Below are 20,387 nucleotides of genomic sequence, written 5' to 3'. Positions count from 1 at the left end.
CCATTGGCACGTTGGAAGGATATTGAAGGTTTATTCTCAACCCGTTTGGCCGCATTATGAACACACTTTCCTTGGCCTTCAAGTCTGGGGTGGGACTCAAACCCAAAGCCTCTGTTTCAGAGACAAGGACACCACCCACTGTGTCACAAGACCTGCAATGCAATTACTGATGCCTGCTCTTTGAGATTCTATTTAATTAACTGAATTTAAGTTGCTGTGGTGAAGTTTGAACTCACAATCCAGGATCATCTGTCCAGCCCTTCTTATACTACAGCCTAGCCATCCTGTCAAAATGCAAGATTTAAGTCTAACAATTTTGTTCTTCTTGCGCCAAGTTGAATTGGGGGGTAAAAAAACCACCATAGGCGGTGCCTTTCGAGACATCTGGCTGTAAACTAGATTGGGACAACCCATTAAGTACCTTTTGTGTAGTCATGGTTTTTAATTTTGGAAACGCAGCAGCCAATTTGCATATAGCAATGCAATAATGACCAGATAATCATTTTCTTCGGATGTCCTGCTCTCATCAGAAGGAATGCCATAGGATGTCCACCTGAGGGGGAAGATGGGGTCTCAGCTTACATGTCTCATCTGGAGCAATGCCACTTCAGAGTGCAGCACTCCCTCTTAACTGCACGAGTGTCTGCATTGATTTTTGTGCTCAAGTTTCTGGAGTGGGATTTAATGCACGGCCTTCTGACTCAGAGATGAGAGATCCTAACCCACTGAGCCATAGCTCAGATTAGCCAAGTAAAAACACTGTGGGTGGGGAGTAGGAGGTGGGAACAAGTCAAAGTAACATTCTAAATGCATGTGTGTAAACATTGCACAATCTGTTATTAAAAATCCAAGTGCAGTAAAACTGCAGAGTGTTGATGGGATTCAAGGAGCAAGGTGAATTTCTTGCAATTTGCACAACTGTCGCGTAGGTGGGGAAGAAATATAGGGCAGTACCCCATTAGCTCATACACACCTCCTAAAAAAGGTGTGTAAAAGAGCTTCAGCAGATATGGGGTCAGCAATGGCTCTGCTGCAGTAATTGCACCTCCAAGTCAGAACACCCGAGCACAACGTAGGTTGACATTCAGTACAGCATTGAGGGAGTGTTGCACTGTCGGAGAAGCTATCTTTTGGCAGAGAGATTAGGCGATGGATGGCTGGCTCCTATTTTTATGTTACATAGAAGCATGCTCCTACATTTATTATGACCATGGCTCATCATCCAACTCAATAGCCTAATCCCACCTTCCCCTCATGTCCTTTGATCTCCTTCGCCCCAAGTACTATAATTGAACTGCTTCTTGAAAACATACAATGTTTTGCCTTAAACTACTTCTTGTGGTAATTCCACAGCCGCACCACTCACTGGATAAAGTCATTTTTGCTCATCTCTGTCCTAAACAGTCTACCCGTATCCTCAGACTATAATCCTTGGTTCTGGACACAGTCACCATCAGGAAAATCCTTCTTGCATCTACCCTGTTTAGTCTTGTTCAAATTTTATAGATTTCTAAGAGATTTCCACCCCCACACCACTCCGATTCTTCTGAACTCCTGCGAATACAATCCTAACTGACTCAATGTCTCCTCATACATCAATCCTGCCATTCCAGGAATCTGTCTAGTAAGTCTCTGCATCTTCTATAGCAAGAACATCCTTCCTCGGATAAGGGGACCAAAACTACATTCAATATTCCAGATGTGGCCTCACCAAGGCCCTTTACAATTGCAGCAAGACACCCCTGCTCCTGTACTCGAATCCTCTCACTATGAAGGCCAACATACCATTTGCCTGCTTTACCGCCTGCTGCACATGCATGCTTACCTTCAGTGACTGGTATACGAGGATACCCAGGCCTCGTTGCACATTCCCCTCTCCTAATTTGTGGCCATTCAGATGATCGTCTGCCTTCTTGCTACCAAAATGGATGACCGACCTTGCATTTATCCAAATGATACTGCATCTGCCATTCATTTGCCACTCACTTGTCCAAATCACATTGAAGGATCTCTGCATCCTCCTCACAGCTCACCCTCCCACCGAACTTTGTGTTATCAGCAAATCTGGCTATATTACATTTTGTTCATCTAAATCATGTTGTGAATAGGTGGGGTCCCAGCACCAATCCTTGCAGTACCCAACTAGTCACTGCTGCCAATTTGAAAAAGACCGGTAATTCCCACTCTTTGTTCCCGGTCTGTCAACCAGTTTTCTATCCTTCTCAATACACTAGCCCTAATCCCATCAATTTTAATTTTACATCTCTTATGTGGGACTGTCAAAAACTCTATCATTTACAATGACATAAATGCCCTACACAAATTCGTGCCAGACAATTCCACCCAAAACATCCAATGATTCATCAGAATAGAGTGCATTAAGTCGCAGGACTCTACAATAACACCAAGCTTGATAATACCAAAAGTAAAAGATGAAATCCACATGAAACAAATAGGCGATCTTAAGGTTGTAAAAACTCAAGAGATTCAGAGCAAAGCTAAATACTTTGATGTATCCTAAACTGCAAGAACAAAGGTTTTCACGTATTGAGTTACACAAGTGTGTAACTCATTCCTATGTATTCACGATACTAAATTCAATTGGAACTCTGTTAACTTGGCATGAGCCCTCTTAATGTGCAATCATATAATGGAACATTCTTCAGGGGGTCATCACTGCCAATGGACTGTTCTTCATGAAGTGTACAGTGTGAGTCATGGCTGCAAGGGGCCAGGGTGAAGAAAGTCACATGCTACATTCTGCTTTCATTCCCACTTAAAGAGAACATTTTCATGAAAATGTGACTAAGCCGAACAATTGTAATTGGAAACACACAGCACCATCAGACCTCTGTAGTTTCTGCAAAAACTTCCATTTAAACTGCAAATTTTATTTAGCAATTTATTGAGTTTAGAAATTGAAATTCTTCCTCTGGCTGAACTGTAATGAACTCTCCGTTGCCGTGTTGACTTGTGGACGGGCAGATCAACCAGAAAAATCATCTGAAAGAACCCTCAAACAAACCGATCCTCACCTTAACTCCTCTACCTGAGGAAGGAGCATGATTCAGCTGAGGAAGGAGCTGCACTCCGAAAGCTAGTGATTTGAAACAAACCTGTCGGACTTTAACCTGGTGTTGTAAGACTTCTTACTGCGCACACCCTAGTCCAACGCTGGCATCTCCACATCAGAACTCCTCTATTAACAGCAGATTGGCATTTCCAAATGTTGCCAAACCTGTTGAGCATTCCCAACACTGTTTACATTAATGCACTTTCAGGAGTTCATTTTAAGCATTGTTCGGGGACTATAAAGCCAGCACACTAAAATTTTACATCAATTCGGTGATTGTAGTCTCGCATGTCACACTCCTGTTTATCTCACACACAGATTTGAAGTTATTTATAAACACACACACCCCTCTTGCCATCTGCAAGCGAACGGGCAATGCCACAGAATGGCCAGGAGGGATAAACTTGTCACAGGAGACACCCCAAGTGCCACCTCTCTGGAGGTGCGATAGTTTTACAACTTGTAGTTAGGAATGTGAGGACCCTCAAGGGCAAACAGTCCACGATTCAGTCGGGCAAGGAAGGAGCTTTCACGTTGCAAGAAATTCCCTGGTTGGGGAGGGGGGGTAAATCCATCCCAGTGTAAAATCAAACCCAAAATCGGAACTCACAACGAGCCCATCGACGGGACTGAGAACAAACTCACCACACCTTGTGCAAACTCCCCCCTTCTCTCCCAAACTTCCTGCACTCCAGAAGATCAGGAAGTTCGATCAACCCCCTGGTCTATTTCAACCAGCACATGACACTCACTGTGTAATATCGGTTCAGTCCCTGGGAATGACCAGGCGGTGAGGACAGACGCTGCAGTCCGGGTGCACAGGGAAGGGGGGAAACCTCACCCTCACCGGGTGCACAGGGTTGGGGGCAAACCTCGCCCCCACCCCGGGTGCACAGGGAAGGGGGCAAACCTCCCACCCACTCCGGGTGCACAGGGAAGGGAGCAACCCTCACCGCCACCCCGCGTGCACAGGGAAGGGAGCAACCCTCACCGCCACCCCCACCGCCTCTGCTGCTGCAAATCCACTCTACTCTCAACAAGAGACTCCAAAAGTCTGTTTGATGGGAGGGCGACGCCTGCGAGAAACTCTTTTAAATGGCAAACGTGGCCGGGACCTACCCTGTGCTGGAAACCCCCCCTATATACATACACGTACCGGCTGCCAGTGCAAACCTCCAAGCCAGCCGGAGCACGGGCAGGCGTGTGGCTACTCACTCAATCACTGCGCCTTCCCGGTGAGGAAGAAGCTCTCCAACAGCCGCGACCCCTCCAGCAGCAACATTCCCCACATTCCAGCTAGCCGCCTTATTAGCATAGCCACGCCCCATTACCCCCATTGGCTGGCCACTCGGGCACCGGCCCCGCCCATCCCCTCCTTTTGTTACACCTTTACCTGCGAGCCTGCGGGTTTCCCCAGCCTCGCCCCCTGAGTGGCCAGGCTGAGCTGATTGACAGCCCGCTGTAGCCAATGGGCCTGGCGACACGCTGTGTATCCAGTTGAGGCGTGTGTGTGTGTGTCCCCACTCCCTGTTAAAAGCACACTGTGCCAGGCGGTGGGCACAATGTCGGGCAGCAGGAAAACTCGCCGGCAGCAGTGGAATTCCAATTTCCAGATTCTGCATCAAAGAAGAGAGGCGAGGGTTAGAGGGAAACCACACACGGGCAAAGACAGAGGGTGATATCAGTGTTCAGTGAGCTCATGGAAAGTGCAATCAAATAATTACAGAAATAGAGGAGGTGTCAGTGACTGAGGTACAGGGTGGGGGAGGGGAGGCTCAGAGGTAAGGTTTGAATTTTAAATAAATCCTAAATACAAGGTGGGGGCCTACCAGTTACGAAATAAAATGGAACAAACTATTGGAGAGGGCACTGTCCAGGTGGATGTTGGGGGAAGGCATGGTTCAGGTTCATGGAGAAGGGGGGCATGGGGTGTTGGTGGTGAGGGTTGCTCCCTTCACTGGTGCAGTCCAGGTTAAATGAGGGTACAGTCTACATTGACAGGGACAAAGCCTCAGTGGGATGTCCAATCCAATTCAGTCCAGGTTACTGTCTGGGCACAGTCCAGGTTGACGTAGGTATGATAGAGGTTAATGTGGGCACAGCCCTGGTTAATGTGGGCACAGTCCAGGTTAATGTAGGTACAATAGAGATTAATGTGGGAACAATCCATATTAATTTGGGCACTGTCCAGGTTAATGTAGGTACAATAAAAGTTCATGTGCACACAGCAAAGGTTAATGTGGGCACAGTCCAGGTTAATTTGGGAACAATCCAGGTTGATGTAGGTACAATAAAAGTTCATGTGCACACAGCAAAGGTTAATGTGGGCACAGTCCAGGTTAATGTAGGTACAATGGAGGTTAATGTAGGAACGGTCCATGGCAATGTGGGCAGAGTCCAGGTTAATGTGGGCACAGTCCAGGTTAATGTAGGTACAATAGAGATTAATGTGGGAACAATCCATATTAATGTGGGTACTGACCAGGTTAATGTGGGCACAGTCCAGGTTAATGTAGGTACAATAGAGGTTAATGTGGCAAAGGTCCACGGCAATGTGGGCAGAGTCCAGGTTAATGTAGTGCAATACAGGTTAATATGGACACAGCCCAGGTTAATGTAGGTAGAACACAGGTTAATGTAGTCACAATCCAGGTTAATGTGGGCACCGCCCAGGTTAGTATATGTACAATCCAGATTGATGTGGTGTTACGCCACCCTGGTCAAGTGTGTGGTCAATTCCTGCCCCATGTGTCCTGGAGTCATAACACAAGTGAATTAACCAATAATTCTGATAAAAATTCGCAAAATCTTTGATGCTTGGCTGCCCAATAATTAAAGTCACCAGGTTTGGATGTTGAAGCACAATTACTGTTTAATTCTAACCAGATTAATGGTGCAATATGTCGTGAATGCAACTGAAGAACGGCAAACTAACCCCCCCCTTAACTGCCCACCCTCTACCCACACACTCAAGAGAGGAAAACACAGAGGGAGGGGAGAAGGGGTGAAAATAATAAAGAGTCAAGATCAAAAGATAAGACTCATTTATTCAAATGGTGGATTGCAGCATGTTTTCTTCACAGCATGCTATGTGATAAAATCCTCTGGTCTACAGTTGGTGATGGTCTTCCTGGTGGAGTCATTCACTCAGTACAGTACCTAGACGCAGCAGGCCTTCTGGAAAGTCAATTTAGTTTTTATAAATCTGAGCCTTCAGCTCAAATGTTCACTTTCAGGCCTATTTCTTTCCTTAGACACTATGGGCGGGGTTCTCCGTCTTTTGACACCAGAAGTGCTTTTCCCAAAGTGACGGAGAATCGGGATCAGCGCCGGGCGCCAATCCGAATGCAATGCTTCGACTCCCTGTTGGCGCCGGGATCAAGGTTCACGCCCGCACACCAGTGGGAGGATGCAATGAGTGCAGATTGGTCTTAATGACCCATTTGCATCCATTTAGCCCCCAGCACCAGAGTTTCCAGCCCTCCATGATTCTCCGGCACACTGGGCCAGGAATCTCATGAGCACGGATCACTTCTGGCATTTACCAGCGTGGCCGTGATGGTGGACCTCACAGTGGGCCAAGGAGATAACCCCTTAGGGGAGTTGTCCCCAAGGTCCACGCGAGGGCCACCCCACCCCCTTAATGCACTACCTGCCCACCCTTCTTCTACCAGACCCCCCGTACCCTCCCCCCAGGAACCCCCCCGTCAGGTACCCCATGAATAGGGAAATGCTCACAACTGAAGGAACCCCGCAAGGACCCTCTAGCTAGGGGGAAACCCCACAGATACCCCCTACATAAAGGGACCCCCACAGAGACCCCCCTACCTAAAGGGACCCACACAGGGACCCTGAACGAAAGGAACCCCCATCCTTCTGCAGGCCAACCCCAAAAAGGGGCCCCTGTCTAGAAGCTTGAGCAGTCTAGACAGGCGCAATGAAAAAAAATACAGCTGTACTGCTTAGCTGGAAGCTCCACATGTCGATCCCTAGAAGGAGAACTGGTGTGACTGATGTTTCAACCCCGCAGATCCATTAGCTGCAAGCCATTCATAATGTTCTAATAGTGAGCTGTGATTGACAGCTTCCAGAAACCAGCTGCAGCCCTGATTGATTCATCTTCCTTCATGGATCAGTGACTCTAAGTGGTAAAACCCCAATGTTTACAAACATTGACCACATCAAAGAGAGGTAAGTGCACTCCAATCACTTAAGCGAGTGGGATGGAGCCTGCTTCACGGTGCACAGGGGGGATCACAACTGATTTGCAGTGTGAAGAGTGTTGGCTGGCCCCATTTGGCTTCATTATCGGGTCGCCTGCTATAAAATGGTGGCCCGATAGCGGGATTCCCTTGAGAAACCCTCGTATTCCTCGGCATGCATAAATTTGGGGGAATACAGGGGGATTGTAAATTGGTTGCAATTCTCCTCCATTGGGTGAACATAGGGCGGGATTCTCCATTGCCTGACGCCAAAATCGTAATCGGCGATCAGGTGGAGAATCGATTCCAACGCCAGAATCAAGGCCGGCGTTATTTTGACACTGTTTCTGTGCTCCACCCCCTCCAAACCAGCATCATCGCGATACGTGCAGTCGCAAGGCCATTGGTGCCTCATCAGCCGGCCCACACACGATGCTCCGCCTTCAATGAGCTGAGTTCCCGACGGCGCAGGACACATGCGGTCTGAGCTGGTGTGCCAGCTGGGGACTGTGTCCAGTGCCGTCACACGTGGCCGGGATCCGTGTCGCTGACTGGGTGGGCGTCTGCTAGGGCTGGGGAGCATGGTGGTGGGGGGGGGCAGGGGGTGGGCTGTGGGGTCGCGGAGTGGGGGTTAGGTTGTGCGCACGGATGGTGCCATGTTGTATGGCGTGACCAGTGCAGGCCGTCAGCTGTGCGCAGGAGCGGCCTGGGATCCGGTCATTCTCCGGCCATTTCCAGCGCGAACCGCAGGTGTTTCACCTGGCGCTGGTGCTAGCCCCTAACCGGTACTGGAATCGGTAAGGGGTTGTGGCTGAATTGCCGGCCGTGAAACACCACGGGTCCCACGCCGGCACTTAGCCGCAGAAACAGTAAATACCACCCCATAGTCTCCCAAATGGAGAATTCACCCATCTCACATCCAACCCTACTTCCAGCTCATGTTTGACCTCAAGGCTTTGTATCTTGAGAAAATGGCACCCAGGGTGGGATTCTCCGATCGGCGACGCCGACATTTCATTTGGCCATCGGCCGGAGAATCCCCGTTTACGCCGGAATTGGAGGCGGCGTGTTTTTGCGATGCTCCTCCCCCTCAAAAACAGCATACTCGGGGAGTCACCTGAGGCCCTCCCCCGATGCTCCACCCCCGATAGGCCGAGTCCCCGACGGCGTGGGACACGGCTCACACCTTTCGGGGACCTCGCATGGCGGCTGTGGACTGAGTCCAGCGCCGCCACAGGTGGGGGGGGAGCCGTTCCATGGTCACGGGTGTCTTTGGCGGGGCTGGGAGCACTGGTAGGCGGTTGTCCGGGGGTGGCGAGGCTGACCACAGGGAGCGATATTTGGTAGGATGGGTCCGCGTGCTTCCAGCGCAATGTTGCACGGCGCAGCCGCCACAGGCCGACGGCGAGCGCATGCGCGGCCATGGACCCAGCCATTTTGCGGCCGTATCCGCAGGTAAAGGGAGCTTTACGCTGCACGGCTGATAGCCACCCACTAGACGGAGGATCAATGTGAGGGTGCTGTCCACTTTCTGGTCGTAAGACCAGAAAGTGGACAGCACCCTCACACTGGACATAGCCGCAGGATCGAAGAATCCAGTCCTCTGTCTTGCTGGAGGGAGAATCTGTCCTCACGGTTGCCCTTTGGAGAGAGTTTAGCTGGATCATTTGGGGCAGAATTAATTGAAATCCTCCACGCAGACGGCAGAACTAAATGTGAAACCAAAATGGAACCTCGTGGCTCTGAGAAACATCCAGAAGGATAATATCCAATCCCCACCTGTTACCAGGCAGATCACAGCCTTGTGTAGCCACTTAAAATGGCCAACTCAAGATTCAAAATGGCGAACGGCAAAGGCTGATGGGAAAGTCAGCCAACAGGACAAAAACGAGCAGCTGCAGGTTGGCTCTCAAGATACAAAGCCTTGAGGTCAAACATGAGCTGGACGTAGGGTTGGATGTGAGATGGGTGAATTCTCCATTTGGGAGACTATGGGGTGGTATTTACCGTTTCTGCGGCTAAGTATTTACCTCTGGAAAGGCCAGTCAAGATCGATACCAGCAACCATCAGCATAACAAAACAACAGCCATCTACATACTAATGAGCAATCCCCGGGAACAATGAGCAACATTTAGACACACAAAGCAAAACCAGACTCTTCGGCGCCAGCAGAAGCCTACACAAAAGGAGGTGAACGAGCACCTCAAGACCGCCCATCGATCAGGGAACCGCTCCAGCATTGGAGAAAATCAAACCAAGCGATTGGGACAAAGTCCAATCACTTGGGACCAGGTACAGGGTCCACCCAGAAAGACGGGAAGCCCCTGGGAACTATAAGAATTGAGCCCCAAGTTCAAATCGCTCTCTTCTTCACCTCTTTACTCTTCAGCAGCTCCTCTTCAGCTCTTTTTCCTGCCCGGGTCACCCAGCAACAACGAACCAGCATTGATCGTGACCGGAGCAGTGAAGATCGAACTCGTAAGTTTAATTCAACGCTCGCTACGAGATAGGCGCTCCTAGCTACCAATCTGTACCAACTTCAAATCCCGCAGGCTCAGAGCCCGAACGAAAAGGCCATTTGTTTCCCTGACCTGGTGGGCCTAAGTATAGGCCTGTTAGTTGTAGAAGTAGCTTAGATGTAGAATTTGTGCATGAGTAGCGATTACTGTGTATAATAAATGTGCTTTGATTTAAATCTTACTGATCAGTGAAATGAAATGAAAATGAAAATCGCTTATTGTCACGAGTAGGCTTCAATTAAGTTACTGTGAAAAGCCCCTAGTCGCCACATTCCGGCGCCTGTTCGGGGAGGCTGGTACGGGTGTATTGGATTATTGATCATTGCTCAGACTTGAACCTCGTGGCGGCATCATAAAGATACCTGGCGACTCGCGAGCAAAGGTAATAAAACAGAGCAATTGAACTAAGCAAAGTTAGCAACACTTGTGGGCCAATTCATTGACCACCAGCCACATCAATCAATCCAAGTCATTGCTAATGTCAGTCTAAAACAACACAGCCTTCTGGATCTTCCTGTTTGAATTAAAGGTGCAGGCTGCTTTGTCTTGAAGCCACAGGCCCATTAAACATCCATGGATCAAAAAAATGTAACAGCAGAAATAAAAGAATGGGGAGGCATGGCAGCTTAGTGGCTAGCACTGCTGCTTCACAGTGCCAGAGACTCAGGTTCAATTCAGACCTTGGGTATCTATGTGGAGGTCGCGCTTTCTCCCCGTGTCCACAGATTCACCACCCTCTGGAGGAAGAAATTCTTCCTCATCGCTGTTTTAAAGTATCGTCCCTTTCGTCTGAGACTGTGTCCTCTGCGTCTAGTTTTTCCTACAAGTGGAAACATCCTCTCCACGTCCACTCTACCCAGGCCTCGCTGTATCCTGTAAGTTTCAATAAGAACCCCCTCATCCTTCTAAACTCCAACAAGTACAGGCCCAGAGTCCTCAACTGTTCCTCATACGACAAGCTCTTCATTCCAGGGATCATTCTTGTGAACCTCCTCTGGACTCTTTCCAAAACCAGCACATCCTTTCTTAGATACGGATCCCAAATCTTCTCACAGTACTCCAAATGGGATCTGACCAGAGCCTTATACAGCCTCAGAAGTACATCCCTGCTCTTATATTCTAGCCCTCTCGACATGAATACTAACATTGCATTTGCCTTCCTACCTGCCGACTGACCCTGCACATTAACCTTAAGAGAATCATGAACAAGGACTCCCAAGTCCCTTTGTGTTCTGATTTCCTAAGCATTTCCCCATTTAGAAAGTAGTCTATGCCTCCATTCTTCCTTCCAAAGTGCATAACCTCACACTTCTCCACATTGTATTTCATTTGCCACTTCATTGCCCACTCTCTTTGCCTGTCCAATCCTTCTGCAGCACCCCTGCTTCCTCAATACTACCCGTCCCTCTACAGATCTTTGTATCATTTTTTTTTCATCTGCAAACTTAGCAACAGTGCCTTCAGTTCCTTCTTCCAGATCATTAATGTATATTGTGAAAAGTTGTGGGCCCAGCACAGACCCCTGAGGCACACCACTAGTCACTGGCTGCCATCCAGAAAAAGATCCCTTTATCCCCACTCTCTGCCTTCTGCCAGTCAGCCAATCCTCTATCCATGCCAGGATCTTACCCTTAACATCATGGGCTCTTAACTTATTTAACAGTCTCCTATGCGGAACCTTGTCAAAGGCCTTCTGGAAATCTAAATAAATCACGTCCACTGGTTCTCCTTTGTCTAACTTCCTTGTTACCTCCTCAAAGAACTCTAACAGATTTGTCAGATGTGACCTCCCTTTGACAAAGCCATGCTGACTCAGTCTTATTTTATTATGCACTTACAAGTACTCCACAATCTCATCTTTTAATAATGGACTCTAAAATCTTACCAATGACCAAAGTCAGGCTAACCAGCCTATAATTTCCCGTCTTCTGGCTCCATCCCTTCTTAAACAGCGGTGTTACATTAGCCACTTTCCAGTCCTCTGGGACCCTTCCTGCCTCCAGTGATTCCTGAAAGATCACCACCAATGCCTCCACAATTTCCTCAGCTATCTCTTTTAGGACCCTGGGATGTAGTCCATCTGGTCCAGGTCATTTATCCACCTTTAAACCTTTCAGTTTCCCCAGAACCTTCTCCTTCATAATGGTCACTGCACTCACCTCTGCCCCCGATTCTCCTGGAGCTCTGGCATCCCACTGGTGTCTTCCACCGTGAAGACTGATGCAAACTAAATACTCAGTTCCTCTGCCATTTCTTTGTTTCGTATTATTACTTCTCCAGCCACATTTTCCAGTGGTCCATTGTCTATTTTTGCCTCTCTCTTACCTTTTACATATTGAAAACAACTCTTCCTATCTTCTTTTATATTACTAGCTAGCTTGCACTCATACTTCATCCTCTCCCCTGTTATTGCTTTTCTGGTTCTCCTCTGCTCGCTTTTCAAGGCTACCCAATCCTCTGGCTTGCATGGGTTTCCTCTGGGTGTTCCTGCTTCCTCCCACAGTCCAAAGATGTGCAGATTAGATGGATTGGCCATGCTAAATTTCCCCTTAGTGTCGAAAGGTGTGTAAGTTAGGTGCGGTTCTGGGGATAGGGTGGAAGAGTGGACCTAGGCAGGGTGCACTTTCAGAGGGTCAGTGCAGACTCGATGGACCAAATGGCCTCCTTCTGCACTGCAGGAATTCTCTCATTCTAAATAAGGGAATATGTGATATGGTACGAATTAAGTAATGGCATGATGGGAAAACTGGTCAATGGGAAGACTGGTCAAAAGGTTTGATACAGTACAAGAGAGACTGAAACTACTCATTCCAGCTCACCAGGCCCAGGTAAAGAATGCTGCCCACCATTTTCAGACTAGTATGGCCGTAGGCCAACTCTGCATAACCTGAAGTCTGAAAAGATCAGCGAAGGTCGAGCCATTCCAAAACACCGGACCTCGGCAACTCCTGATAAAACTAACTCGTCATAACCCAGGGCCGTAGGAAATTAAAACAAAGATAAGTTCAGGAAGAAACAAGTCTATTCTGACCTTTCAATGTTCCCTCCGAGGACTAAATAATGGTATGAGTGATATCACCAAACATGGTCTGGTCTTTGCTTCTGTTTATATTTCCGATCAAACTCCTGACCATACTGTTGTCACATAATCTTGACAAAGATAATGTATAAATATTGAGCTAATTCTCCACAAAAGCGCAGAACTTGTGAAAGACTGAGCAGTTTTGTTAACTGCTCTCTGACTTCAAGTTTCAGCCATTACTGCATGCAGTTGTTTTCGAAAATAAAGCTTGTTATTCTGTCTTAACGAGTGTGTTGTATCTTTCTACTACAGAAGCGGGAAAATATTGACTTTGACATTTTGGCGCAAGCGAGCAGTTACCAATATCCTGAGTGAATTCCGTTGGGGACTGAAGAAATGATCGAGCCAGACCCGGAGGAAAGAGACAGATGCTGGCACAAGGTAAGATTAACCTTGGTCTCTCTCTCGGATTGGTGATTCGACCCCTCATCCCTGATGGAAGTAACTAAACAGGTGACGGTGCGCAAATCTAAATTGTACTGTTAGTAGAGTACTTCGGGTCAGGGACCCTAATTGTGGTTAGCCTTAGGTCAGGGACCACGTGCTTGTTTTACACGTTTAAGTTTGGGTCAGGGACCTCTGATACAGTTTGGGTCAAGGACCCTGCAATTTGATTTGGTACCAGGGATTTTTTTTGATTGCTAGAATTACATTTTATTGACATTATGGGACAGAGTTTAGACAAAACCGGGGGCAATTCCCCTCTATTTTCCATGTGCTCTGAAAATCCTTCTCAAGAGCGTAATTTACAAAGATTATCTGCAGCGCTGAACAATAAATTGGGTAACGATATTTGGCCACTAGAGGGCACTTGGAACTACGATAATTGTATTTCTGCTGAGAAAATCATTTGGCAGAGAAACGCCGGTTTTAAATGTAAATTTTAAATCTCAGAGTGGAAGACACAATCCACTAAGAGCCACGAACAATCACTATTAATGAATTGGAGAGATGACGCCCGTAGAAAAGGGATTGATGATTGTGTGGATGGTAAAGCAAAAAATTGGGAGACTTTAAAATTGGAATGTGAACTTTGGGATAGAAAGCATAAACAACAAGGCGAAAATAAAAAATCTCCAACCAATAGGCAAAGAGGGATAGCCAATCAAATTAAACGAAAGAAGGATCCTCCCAGTTGCTCTGGCATGCCGATGTTTCCCTATTCAGGCGATACGGACGAGGAGGAGGATTTAACCCCTGGACCCCACCCTCATCCTACACACACCGATTCTACAATTCCACCGTCCCAAGTCCAGACTCCCCCTTATGGCCCCACTGCCAATGAAACTCCTGCTAACGCATCCCCCGTAGCAACACGCACATGGTCACATTCGCAAGCCGTTAATATGGAACAACCCTTCACCTCTGTTAATCAGGCTTTTCTTGATTTATCACTCCAACCTAAGGAGGAGGAAACTTTTCCGCCACCACCTTCCCCCGCAAATTATCCCATTAGGAGTGTTATTAACCCCCACGCTGGTGATAATGCCGACCCATTCATTGAGGTGTGGCAGGCTTGTAAACCCCATGAGCTGTGTTTGATCATGGCCCAATGTCCCTCCTGCAAAGAGGACCCAGAGGGGTTCACTGAGTTTTTGAGGAGAACTGCGACCATGTACGGTGCTACCGCACGTGATCAATATTCTCTGATTTATTCAACCTTTCCCCCAGAATTAGGGGAAAGCTGGAAAAATTAATTAGGACTTCATGGGGACACGTGGACGGCCTTCAGCGCCGCACACCAAACGGAGGACGATCAGCGTACTTTAATGTTCCACGCACTAAAACGGGCTCTCCGTAAACCCGTTGACATCGCCAAACTCCTTGAATGTACCCCCACTTCTAAGGAAGATGGTCCAGAATTTTTTGACCGCTTTTGTGGCGTGTACACTCTTTACTCCGGGGACATTGCTTTCAATGCAGGCACACAGTCTCCCTAATTTAATGCACTATTAATGCAGGTTTTGTCTGACCGCGTAGCACCCAGTATTAAAACTAATAACATGGACTGGTCTGACAATTCTAAACCTCAAATGAAACGTGCTGTGTCTTATTATTGGAGCAATGGCCGCAACCGTGAGACCTGTTACAAAGACACTTCGCCCAAAGTTAAATCCAAATTCATCCAACGTCCCTCTCAAAGAAGAGCTCCTAAAGGTCAGAACTCTCAGACAGATTCACGTTACTATCGCCCAGATTGCACGGACCCTCCTGAATTTGGTTACCGCTTACAGGCTCCTTACCCCTTCACTCCGCACACGGAGGATTTTGACAGCGCTCCTCCGCGTCGTCCTCCTGCCAAATATAATGTCACTTGCTTCAACTGTCAACGTACAGGCCACTACGCTAGGGATTGTCCAGCACCCCGACGACAAGGTAGATTTCAACCCCATCGGCACTCACCCTTTACTACCTCTAACCCCTACTGACTAGCCAGATCGACTTTCCGGTCCTCTCCACAGACCACTCTGACGAGCCCACCGCTACGATTTACATAGAGGGCGTGCCTATCCCCTTCCTGATTGACACCGGCGCGACTCATTCTACGCTAGACTGGACATTAATTCAGAAACATTGCTTTCCCCTTTCTGAGAAGCATGTGGAACTTGCTGGTTTCATGGGGGAAGGTGCTGTTTATCCGCTTACGAAGCCACTCTCTGTTCAATTTGAGGGCCGGGAATGTTGCATCCCTTTCACAGTTACCCGCGTCCTCGGTGTCAAGCTGGCCGGACGTGACTTGCTGTGTCACTTGCAGGTGGAAATTGTTTGCCTTGATAATGGCATTACTATATCAGCTATCCCGCAGGCCCAGCTTCGAAATTTTCCCCTTTTCACTACTCCACAGTGGTGGTCGGTCGATTTTGATCCCTCACACTTTTCACCTCCCTTAGATATTCCCGATCCACATGTCACTCTTTGCTACGATCATACGGGATGCTCGCCTGATTTGGAGAGCATTTACCAAGACGCCCTCGGTTCTCTACAATCCGTTTCCTTTGTTGGCCTCGCTAAGGGAAAAGAAGGGTCTGCCTTTCTTGTCCATTTACCCCACTGCCTCTGGCGTCAGTCGGGACTTGTGTCACCTCACGTGACCCTTCCTGTGAACGAAGGCTACAGTGCCAAGTCCTTGGGATTTCTGGCAGCTGCACTGCGAGGACAAGCTGATCCTTTAATGGAAGTCAAATCCTACCCGCAGGCACTTTAGAATATTTTCAATGCCCGTTTGTCCTCATTGGCACACTGCACCACCATTGTTCAGTCCAATCAACGACTTCTGAACTACCCGCAGATTATGGGCGGCCTCCAAACACGAAGTTGGTCTCACTAATGTCCCTCCCGTTGTTATTAAAGTTAAACCTGACATGCCCTCGATTTCACAGTACCCTTTGCGCCCCGAGGCTGAAGAAGGAGTCTCGGTCATGATTCAATCGTTCCTTCAACAAGGAATTGTGGTACCATGCTAATCGCCCTGTAACACCCCGATTCTTCCAGTTCCTAAGATAGGAAGACCATCCGAATGGCGTTTGGTCCATGACCTCCGACGTATTAATCAGATAGTGGAATCTTTACATCCTATTGTCCCAAACCCGGCGACAATCCTTAGTAATGCCCCACCGGAAGCGACTGTTTTCACCCTTGTTGATTTACAACATGCCTTTTTTGCGATACCCCTCACCCCTGAATCACAGTATTGGTTTGCCTTTACATTTAAGGGCAACCAATACACTTGGGCTAGGCTCTCACAGGACTTCATTCATTCTCCAACCCTTTTCTCACAAGCATTGCACTCCCAGTTAGCGACATTATCAACTCCTGGTTGCTCCACCATCATCCAATATGTTGATGACTTACTCCTTGCCAGCGCTGACTTCAACGCTAACCAGCGTGACACCATTTACCTGCTCATCCGTCTCCATTCATGGGGATATGTGATTCCGTCCACTAAAGTTCATAAAGGCCAACGGCAGATCTAATTTTTGGGTGTCCTAATAAGTGCTACGGATCGCTCCCTTACTCAGGAACGCATTACTCCTATACTGCAGACCCCATTTCCTACCTCGCCCAAGCAATGCGAGCCTTTTTAGGATTGGTGAACTTTTGCAGACGATGGATTCCGAATGTTACTGTCCATACTAAAGATTTAACTCCGTACTCCTCTCAAAATGCTCCTCTTAAGTTTGAACTTTCAGCAAAACAATCTTTTGTTACTCTCAAAACCATCCTGGCTACCGCCCCAGCGCTGGGACGACCTATGTATGACAGACCCTTTCAGTTGTACGTTAATGTTCTTGATGAATGTGCCACTGGTGTTCTAACACAAGAACACGGTGACCGGCGTCGCCCAGTCGCCTACTATTCTACAAAATTGGATCCTGTAGCTTGCGGTCTACCTCCCTGTACCCAAATTCTTACGGCTGTCCATTTGTTAGCACAGGCAGCCTCTAATCTGACCCTTCACCAGCCAGTACAAGTGCATACCTCGCACTCTATTGTGGCCCTCCGAACGTCTCAGCAAACCCAGCATCTGACTCAAGCCCGCTTGAGCCGCTATGAGGTTTCACTATTGCAAAACCCCTACCTCTCTTTTCATTACTGTTCTACCTTAAATTCTGCTGTGTTCCTCGAACAGCCCCCCGATAACCTTGCGTACCCGCCACACGATTGTTTGCTTCGGAATCATTTCCTTACCGCGCCTCGCCCGGATTTAACGGACCGGCCTATTGATAATCCAGATCTAATTTTTTATGTTGATGGCAGTTCCTCCATTTCTCTCACTGGCATCCCACAGTCGGGAGATGCCGTGGTAACCGACACTGACGTGCAGGAAGCAGCAGCCTTTGAGACCCCTGTCTCCGCACAAAAAGCCGAGCTATTTGCCCTTACTCGAGCATGTATTTTGGCCATAGATAAAAGTACTAATGTGTTTACACTGATTCTAGGTATGCCTTTGGCGTGATCCACGATTTCGGTCGCCTCTGGCAACAGCGAGGCTTTCTCACCTCTGCGGGAGCTCCCATTCAAAATGCTCTTTGGGTTAAAAATCTCCTCGATGCTATTCAGCTTCCCCATCAATTGGCAATTATTAAATGTTCTGCGCACACAAAGGGGGACACTCCTGTTCAATTAGGAAATGCCCGTGCTGATTCGGCTGCTAAGGCTGCGGCTATGTCAGCCTCTCTGATTGTTCCCAGTGGGGTTAATCAGGCTCTAAACCAGGTACCTGCATTAGGACCGAAGGGCATGCCAGACATAACTGAAGTTCAAAATTTACAGAGGGACGCATCTGATTCCGAGCGCACACTATGGAAGTCAATGGGGTGTTCACACTCCTTGACACGAGACCTCTGGCTTACTCCCGTTGGTCAAGTTTGTATTCCGAATTGTTTATTGCCGGTACCTATTGATTATTTGCATTCTTGTACCCATCTTGGCAAGGAGGGAATGGTACAGCTACTCCTGAAAACTTGGTGGCACCCAGATTTGAATACAGCAGCGCAAGCACGGCTGGATCGATGCGTTATTTGCATGAAACATAATAAGGGTAAAGGCATTAAATGCCCTCCAGGAACCACTCCCTTGCCAGATGACCCTTTTGCCTGTATACAGCTTGATTTTATCGAATTGCCAAAAGCACAGTGCTATAAATATTGTTTAGTAATAATCGATGTGTTTAGTAAATGGATTGAAGCCTTCCCCACCACTAATTGTACGGCACATACAGTGGTGAAGTTGTTGTTAACGGAAGTCATTCCTCGTTTTGGGGTACCCAAAATGGTGAGCGCAGACAATGGACCACATTTTGTAGCTCGGATCAATACTGAATTGTGCGAAGCACTCGTAATTAAACAGCAACTGCACTGCGCGTATCACCCGCAGGCAGCAGGAATTGTGGAAAGAGCCAACGGGACTTTAAAAGAAAAATTATCTAAATTAACTGAAGAAACTGGGTTAAATTGGCTAAAAATATTACCCTTGGCACTGTTTCACATGCGAGTGACTCCCCATTCGCGGACCGGACTGTCAGCTGCAGAGATAGTCTATGGTCGGCCAATGAGGACTCCCTGGGATGCCCATGAAAAAACCCTAGAGGGAGTAGACCTCCATGTGATGGGGAACAAATGCAGAACTATTTGAAGCAGTTAACACTTTCTCTTAAGTTTCTCCACTCACAGGTAAAACAGGCACATCTCCCAGTAACGGCAGGAACAGCCGTCCCTCGATATCCAGTGATCAAACCCGGAGACCACGTGTTGGTGAAAAACTGGGACAGAAAGAAATTAGGACAACGCTGGAGCGGACCCTTCCTCGTACTGCTGACTACACCGACTTCCATCAAACTTGAAGGACGTTCAAGTTGAATACATCTATCCGATTGCAAGAAGATAGTCTCCAACCCAGACGAGAACACAGGATGAAGATCTTCATTATAATTTTTGGACTCTCTGGACTATTTAGCCTTAATGGCCACTCGGTAGTAAAAAAACGACCTAAACGAGACCTGCCTTCCAATACCTATTTATATATGTCATATCTTTATGCCGAAAAATTGAACGTAAGCAAGTGTTGGGTTGTACCCACATCCCCGTCCATTCAAGGGAAGGAATACCTCTCCAATCCCTCCCCTTTCATATCGCAGAGACGGTTGAATGGATTTTACGACAAAATCAAACAGGGAGCAGGGGAGATAGGGGGGATATGGAAATATGGAGATCTGCTGGCTATGATAAATTTTCAGCTTCGTATCAACCTACCTATAATTATGCCTTGACTCCACCCTCCCTCACTGTCCACTTGTATAATGTTCATGGTTCCATGTGTTTTAATAAATCAGGGAAAGGAAAGTTAATGGGGCAAAGTAGGTGCAACCTTACAGTTGACTGGCAAGGACCGGTACCAGACATATCCAACAAGGGCATGTTTAACTGTGATTGGTCCAAGGTATGGAATATAACTTCTAACATTTCATGGGGACAGACATCCCCAATCCCCTGGATGACATCAGCTGATGATTTTACGGCCTATAATGGAACCTATTTCATATGCAGCACTAAAGCTTATCCATGGCTCCCCATTGATTGGCCAGGATCCTGCTTTTTGGGATATGTTGTACCTCAAATGCGTCACCTACCCATCCTTAAGCACTCCCCCTCACGAGCAAAAAGGACTATTTCTAAAACAGGACAGTTCTTTATGATGGCCTTTCCCTTGTACGGAACGGGCAAGGCATCCGACGAACAGCACGGTAGCATTGTGGATAGCACAATTTCTTCACAGCTCCAGGGTCCCAGGTTCGATTCCGGCTTGGGTCACTGTCTGTGCGGAGTCTGCACATCCTCCCCGTGTGTGCGTGGGTTTCCTCCGGGTGCTCCGGTTTCCTCCCACAGTCCAAAGATGTGCAGGTTAGGTGGATTGGCTATGCTAAATTGCCCATAATGTTGGGTGGGGTTGCTGGGTTATGGGGATAGGGTGCTATTTCCAAGAGCCGGTGCAGACCCGATGGGCCGAATGG

General features: G+C 47.8%; 1 protein-coding gene and 1 long non-coding RNA gene across 4 annotated transcripts in view; one reads left to right on the top strand and one right to left on the bottom strand.

The window, feature by feature from the left end:
• Positions 1–4,385, bottom strand: part of sh2d4a (SH2 domain containing 4A) — a 53,913-nt gene extending 49,528 nt beyond the window's left edge. For 2 of the 3 annotated variants that reach the window (XM_072495433.1, XM_072495436.1), the window contains exon 1: positions 4,230–4,367. The gene's annotated coding sequence lies outside the window, so the exon portion shown is untranslated. Of the gene's footprint in view, positions 1–4,229 lie in introns of all 3 variants that reach the window. The other variant, XM_072495434.1, reaches the window with a different exon arrangement.
• Positions 1–19,592, top strand: part of LOC140408352 (uncharacterized) — a 58,016-nt gene extending 38,424 nt beyond the window's left edge. Inside the window, exons 2-3 of the long non-coding RNA XR_011940094.1 lie at positions 13,130–13,258; positions 19,051–19,592. This is a non-coding gene — a long non-coding RNA (uncharacterized lncRNA). The remainder of the gene's footprint in view (positions 1–13,129; positions 13,259–19,050) is intronic.
• Positions 19,593–20,387: the final 795 nt, after the last annotated feature.

This window comes from Scyliorhinus torazame, chromosome 3 (genome assembly GCF_047496885.1).
Source record: "Scyliorhinus torazame isolate Kashiwa2021f chromosome 3, sScyTor2.1, whole genome shotgun sequence".
Taxonomy (NCBI): domain Eukaryota; kingdom Metazoa; phylum Chordata; class Chondrichthyes; order Carcharhiniformes; family Scyliorhinidae; genus Scyliorhinus; species Scyliorhinus torazame.
Note: the sequence above shows the minus strand (reverse complement) of the source record. Positions and strands in the feature narration are given on the sequence as shown.